Genomic DNA, 7,279 nt, shown 5'->3' on the forward strand with positions numbered 1-7,279 from the left:
CACTTCCTCATTCTCATCACAAGAAAGCGAGGCGGATTCAGAGACACTCTGATCATCACAAAAACGGCTTTATAGTGCGTGCGAGCGTGTGTGTAGATAAAGTAAGATAAAGTAAAACATGAAGTGGGTGTTCCTGTGGGTAGTGGGTATTCCTATCACTCCGTAGCTCTTAATTCGCGTGTACAATTTGCGACATTTAAGTATGCTGCAATATACACTGAAATTTACCTTTTAAATTCCGTGATATCTTTGAACGCAACCCCTCATTGCTCATAATAACACGGTTTAAAGCGTGATACAAATGTTCCGCTGCTGTTAAAGAGACTAGTGTTAGACAAATAGATTTAGTGTTGGACAAAAAGATTTTTAGACTTGTGTGGTATCTTTTAGCTTGATTGGCATATTCAGTTGATTTGGAGCTGTTAATACGTACAAATACGTATAGTCCTGTCATTTATCTTTCTGTTCATCAAATACAGTAAAAATGGGCATATTTCAGACATAGTTTCTAATGGTGATTATTCCTGATTAACTAATTTAAAAACTGTGATTAATCCAATTAAAATGTTTAATCGTTTGATAGTCCTAAATGTATCAGAAGTGTACCGAATATAATGCTATGGTAAATTGCACGATTATCTAATCTTCGCAATGATCGACTGGGAAAGTCCGTGTCCAGTTGCCAACATGCCAGCAATGTCATTTTCACAGTTTTTCCTGACACTGTTCTTCAGTTCTGATCATATCAGTTAACCGTCCGATATGATATAGTACTGTGCACATTTTTTTAGATCACTACTATTGTTCTTGTTTTACAAAACTTTGTAGAGCCCTCTTGGAAGAAAAACTATGTTGGGAAGCATCTGGGTAAAAGATGCTGATACAGCTGTCCACCCTGGTAATAATACAGCATTGGCAGTGCTCATTGGTCATCGTCCTGTATGATCTAGGAAGTAGCTGCTAACAAACAAAAATCTGGAATAAACCCGACGCAACGCTCCGCAATATTTGTTAACCTTTTCTGAAGATGTACGTGCCACTGGGTGACATTGTAATTATCCGTATTGATTGTCGTTATGGGATGGGTGTAGCAACTCATTTGTGCCCCAGACATTGTTTTCAACCATGCATTGTTGAATATTCTGTAAATGTTGTGTTTTCTATGCTTCCAGCATAATAACAAGCATTCACCTTCTTTTAAAACAGAGCCCAAAATTTCAACAGTAATAGTTTCTCTTCATGTTACCCAAAGAGTTGTATTTGTGGGCTAAGCCAGAGTAAATGAGTTGCCTATTGTTCATTCTTTGAGGGATAGATGCAGATACAGTGGAACCTCTGTTTTTGTACGCCCCTGTTTTCGACACACACAAAAGAAATGGACACAAGTATGTCTCGGTTTTTTCACGGCCAAGCAATCCGCCTAAGTAACTAGTCAATGCATCCACGTTTTGGTGACTGAGTCCCTGTGAAGAATGGACAGGGGTTGTTTTAGCGTTGGGACGCTGTAGACAGATTTAGTCAGGGAGTCCTTTAATCATCTTGCACGTGCGTGCGTGTTTTACTCCTAGACCGCGCACAGAACCATGAACCGCTATGTTTCCTTCCTTCCTCCTTTCAAGCACCGTTAGTGTGCTGATGAGGTGTTCAAGCGCATTGCGTATTTCTGAGGGTTAGAGGAATTTATGCATTTTTTAAAAATGGGACGGCTGCTAAAAAGTTCCAAGTGCCAGAACTTTGACAAAGTAAGTGAGAAACACTACTGAATTCAAGAAAGAAGTCCTAGCAAAGTGTGAAGATGGCGTCTGTTACAATAGGATTGGAACGTAAAGGTTCCTCAGTTAACACGGGTTGCAGGTTTTCTGCACTATAATCATTCTCTTTAAAAATGTCTTTTGTGTCAATATTTTTAGCTGTCTGGAACGTAGTATTTGGATTTACATTATTTCTTGAGGGGGGAAAATTGATTTGTTTTTCATATATTTTCTTTTTTTGTTGGACGTTTTTGGAATGGATTAAAGATGAAAACCGAGGTCCCACTGTTCTTCACATTTAGTTACACATACTACAGGTATATCCTCCCCCCTTTTAAATGATGATGATTGTTTTCTCCCTCTCTCACCATAGTTATCATTGCAATAGCTGTCATTATTGCTGCATGCTATCGCTTTGGAGGAGCATTCATCAACAAAAAGAAAGCAAATGGGTAAACTGAACTATGCAGACTTAACACCTTTCAAGGACTCTCTTCTTCTTCATGGAATTTGAGTTTTTCCTACAGCTTTATCACAGCTTTACTTTGCTCTTTACATCTTGGTTCTTTTTAGTTACTGTGTGTTTTAACAACTGAATAGTGTAAACATTGCATGGTGGTGGTGTGTGCCTTTTTTTTTGGTTCAGGGTTTTGCTTTTGCTAAAAGTTGGATGTTCCAAACGGATGTTGGAACATATTAAAACATGCCTGGGATGAATTCATTCGTCCATTTTATTGTGTTCTGTATTCGATCACAACTGGACTGTTCAGGTTGTCTCAGGAGACCTGTTTTTCTCAGTTCATGCTAAGTGACTAGGTAGGACAGCTCTAGTCTTGACGAGATAGGACGGATGAGCTGTATGTGTGTTTTTCCTCGCTATGAACTGGTGATGGTGGTTATGACACAGGGCCGCACGGTGGCTGAGTGGTTAGCTTGTTGGCCACACAGTCAGGAGATCGGGAAGACCTCGGTTCGAATCTCCGCTTGGGAGTCTCTGTGTGGAGTTTGCATGTTCTCCCCGTGTGTGCGTGGGTTTTCTCCAGGTGCTCTGGTTTCCTCCCACATTCCAAAAATGCACGTTAGGTATGAATGTGAGTGTGAATGGTTGTTTGTCTATATGTGCCCTGTCATTGGCTGGCGACCAGTCGCCCAAAGTCAGCTGGGATAGGCTCCAGCATACCCCCGCGACCCTAGTGAGGATAAGCAGCATAGAAAAGGGACGGATGGGTTATGACACATTCTCTATTTGCGTTCTGTCTTTAGACTAGTCTAGTCTAGTCTTGACTAGCTAGGACAGATGAGCTGTCCTACCTTGTCTCTGAGTATGAACAGATAAAGCCTGCTCGGACAAGCGGTGAAACGTCTTCTAACACAACCTGAACAGTCCAGAGTTGCGATGGATTCAATGCCCTGAGAGAACATATTAAAAGTTTTGTAGGGAATGGAAAAGGTGTTGGTGTTGCCTGAGGGACAGTACGTGGAATACCGTTGAAAGCAGATTGCAGCATGGCTGTTTCTACTGAGTTTCAATGTAGTACGCAAGTCATTTTAGAAACATATACTCTCCCGATGACAGCGCATTGCAAGCTGCTTAGTACTACTTCAGCCAATCGGAAACCGGAAAAGGCAGCAGCAAACCACAGTGGCTGTACATTCTTTGTACTCTGCGCTCTCGAGCTTGCTAGGCATGTTTTTGTCAGCTCTCTGCAAGCTGCCACCTTTTTTAGCATGTTTTTTCCGCACTACTAACTGGTGATGGTGGCTATGACACAGTTCACTGTGCATTCTGTCTTTAGAAGCCTGTATTATTATTCTTATTATTTTGCGGGCTTCTTTTCTGCCTGCTCATGCGTACACACTTATGTTGACTGGTGGTTATGGATTGCAGCTATCGGAGGGGTCACTCCAACAGTGAGGCTACCAAAGATGGGGAGGGAGTGGTGCTGTCGGTAAGAAGCTAGGTGTGGAGAACTTGTTTATTCCAAATGAATGTGCAATATTAGGAACACTCCACTCAAAATACACGCTCTCGTTTTGTCCCTGATAAAACGTTTATTGCTCCTTGCTCACAGGGCTGCAGACCATGTTTCACATGTTCTAATTGAAATGTGTTGTTTCCTTTTCTCACAGTGAGTGTGGCCGTCCTGTTGGCCCAACATTACTAGAAACAGGAAGAGGACTTTTAACTGGTGTCCAGTGAACGTGTCCCCCCACACCCCACAGGCTACACATCTGAGGGTCTTGTGACGCTCTTTGATAGTTCAATAAATTGAACCTAAATCTCGCTTATGTTTGGAGCAGCCTGCGCTATCACGAGAGATTCCTCGTGTTTGGGCTTCAAGCTGTAAGACATTTCAGTACAATTTTCCTCACTCTGATTCTTTATAGCGGCTGTTTTGGGTTTTTTTTTTTTCCCCTTAACTTAAATACATAAGTTATCTCATGTAATGTCTTTATCATACTGGTTCTAATCCCTCAAGGGAAATTCTATTTTCACTCTGTTGCACACAATACACACATGCAGGAATGATGTCCCTGTGATGGGGCGCCCAAACAGGTCTGCCTCAGTGGGCTGCTCTCAGGAAGCGGACGAGCATCTCTCCAACAATTAACTATGCCGACAGTGACATCCATGACCCTTTGTTTCCAAAGTGCAAGTCCGATCCAGACTGAGCCGCTGCTGATGAAACTGTCATGCCCGTCTTTAATTAGAAGGGGTTTGCAGCCAATGGCCTCGTGCTTCTGGATAGAAGACTCTGCTTTCCCCAGCAGGGTTCCAATGAGATCTCTGAGGAGGTGGTTTTTGTTTTCATGCACTTCGTGTTAGCTTGTGGTCTTTTTTTTTTTCTTCCTTTCTTGCCAATGAAATGAATGAATGAAATTATTGTGAACCCAGAAATGCTCAAATTAATTGAAAGAAAAATTGAAATAATTGAATCATATCCCTTCAAGTGTTTCCTACACTGATGTAAAGTAATAATGGAAGAAACATGCTTGGTTTCTTCATGAATGAATGTACACTATGCAGTGTAACAACTGATTGACCTGCACTTTTTGCTTTTTAAAAAATACATTATTTGCAGTGAGTGGAGGTGTTTGTGGGGGTTGTACGCCAACATTCTTTGTCACTGCTGGACTGCCAATAAGAGACTGTGTATATTGAATGTACGTTGATTTTTTTTTTTGGCATGTTGTCATGCTGCATAGACTTTTGCACTGCACTTTTTTTTTTTGTTTGATGCTAAACAACGAAATAAAAATGAAACTTATTCAGTGTGTTTACAATTATTTAGAAAAGTTGCCTACTGCAGTAACATGTTCTTACAATACAATATTGAGTGACTGGGGGTACAGTTTTGGTAGTCTTTAATTTAAATGGTGACAACATTGTTTTAATCACAAGGCAGGCTTTAAAAAGCCCCATACAAACTTGAGAAAAAGAATTGCATTTAAAAAAATCACAGACCAACATTTAGTAGTTCACTTTGAAGGCTATTATGTTCGATAAGCAAAAAACTATAAAAGTAAACTCAAAAGTTCCCTTTGTCCCTTACCACAGCACCCCCTTGTGGGAGTAGCGCTAACTGCTTCGTTCCTGAGCTCACTGAATTTGTCACGTGTCATTTAACCCACATACCTCGCACTTCATCCCTTTTCAGAGTAATTCTGATGTTTCCAATGGTTGAAGGTGAGATGAGAAATGTCCTTCACTGTAACCGATTTCAAATGGTGCTAGAAACACAAGCAGACTCTGAGCGCCAGAAGAAATCGGTCAACCTTGGAGAAAGGACAAAACATTCCGGCCACTTGTAGCTGATTGAGCGGAACTTTTCCCGGCACTTTAGTGTTGCAGTTTCCTGGCAGGTGAGTCTCATACCTCCCGCCCCAAGAACACTGATTTCAAATGGTGCTAGATGGATGACGATACTCTAAGCCACCATCTGAAACCAGCTTCCAAGGGGGGCATTTCTGACGGGGAACATCCTGTTTTTGGGGGGGGGAATTGTGAAATTACAGAATCTTGCAAAATAACTGGTAGAATACCGACCAGTTTAAAAACATCAACCTTTTGGAGGTTTTCCTTATTAGACAGGTGGGACTCAGTGGCGGAGCTCCGTGGTGACCGGGGTGGCCGTGGTCACTCTCAAGCCACCCCACTGACCATGGAGACATTCAGGTATCAACTTATTGTCACTCCTATGTGAGTAATGGTCTCACCTTGGCCAACCCAATTAAAAATTCCTGGCTTCGCCACCGGTGGGACTTCGTAAAGAATCCAAAGACAAAATCAGATAAAACAACATTTAAACAGCGATTTGCCGGGGTTATCTTCCTAGACCCCACCCCCTCCCCGGTGAATGGTGAAATCCGGCAACTGGTCAGACTTATTATCCATCCATCCATTTTCAATGCAGCTTGTCCTCATTAGTGTCGTGGGAGTATGCTGGAGCCTATCCCAGCTGACTTTGGGCGAGAGGCGGGGTACACCCTGGACTGGTCGCCAGCCAATCGCAGGGTCAGACTAATTGTACACATTTTAAGTTGTAAAATGTATCGGGACTCACGACTAATGAAGAATAATAAAAGATGACCAAATTTGCTTTGCCTTACGATTACGACAATGATTAAGTGCACTTAAGTGCGCGAGCTGAGCCCGCATCTTTATGATACATCATGACTTTCTTGTCTTTAATGTAAGTGTGAACAATTATTTTTGCTGACTGACATGTCAAACACTGAGGCACTGCGGTACTCCAGGGTGCATAGTGCGAAAAAAATGTACATTTTGCTCAAGCCACACGTTGACCGACGCACGAAGACGTGTAAGTTTGTTTTGCAACCTGAAAAAAAAAACATGACTAAGAACCTCTGCGGCCAGTCTACCGCTCACAAATCAGCACGTCACATGTGCACCGTCCGCGCGTTTCATTTGCGCGTAGACCTGCTGTAGGAGCTCATGCGACCGGGTGTGATTAATGATGATTAATTAAGCAGAGCAATGCCTCATCACATGCATCAAATGTAAAAAGCCATTGCATTACTTTTTCATCTTTACGGCCTGAAAGATAAAAGAACTAAACCCAATTGCGAACATAAATTTCCCCTCTTCAAAGAAAACTGTACGCCACAGATCGAGAAACAGAACAAAATCATAAAAACTCACGACTCAAAGACCTAACTATTGTCACGAAGGCCAGCAAGGCCTTCTCTGCTGGCCTAAACGCTATCAGAAGACCTGACCTACATTTACGACTTCAAAATAGTTTGTTTCCAGTGCACGTACGCTATGTTTTCTGTGTTGCCATGTGAATCTAATCTGGCCGGGGCCTTCAGAGTTAAGAGTGCTGGCACAATGTCACTAAAGCTATCAGAAATGGAGCTGTTTCTTAATCAATCAGATTTCAGATTCACCTCACAGGGCCCGCTAGGGGGCGTACAATAATGTTAGCATTTTTCCGTCCTCTGGTTGGTTGATGACTAAAAGCTTATTTTCCTAACATTCAGAGTTACGCAGTGCGCTTGAATGT

General features: G+C 42.1%; 1 long non-coding RNA gene across 1 annotated transcript; it reads left to right on the forward strand.

Moving 5' to 3' along the window:
- The first annotated feature begins 2,210 nt into the window (after nt 1-2,210).
- On the forward strand, nt 2,211-5,020 carry LOC129187892 (uncharacterized). The gene is made up of 2 exons (XR_008572483.1): nt 2,211-3,712; nt 3,882-5,020. It is a non-coding gene; the product is annotated as an uncharacterized LOC129187892 (long non-coding RNA).
- The last annotated feature ends 2,259 nt before the right edge of the window (nt 5,021-7,279 follow it).

This window comes from Dunckerocampus dactyliophorus, chromosome 1, assembly GCF_027744805.1.
Source record: "Dunckerocampus dactyliophorus isolate RoL2022-P2 chromosome 1, RoL_Ddac_1.1, whole genome shotgun sequence".
NCBI classification, from domain to species: Eukaryota; Metazoa; Chordata; class Actinopteri; order Syngnathiformes; family Syngnathidae; genus Dunckerocampus; species Dunckerocampus dactyliophorus.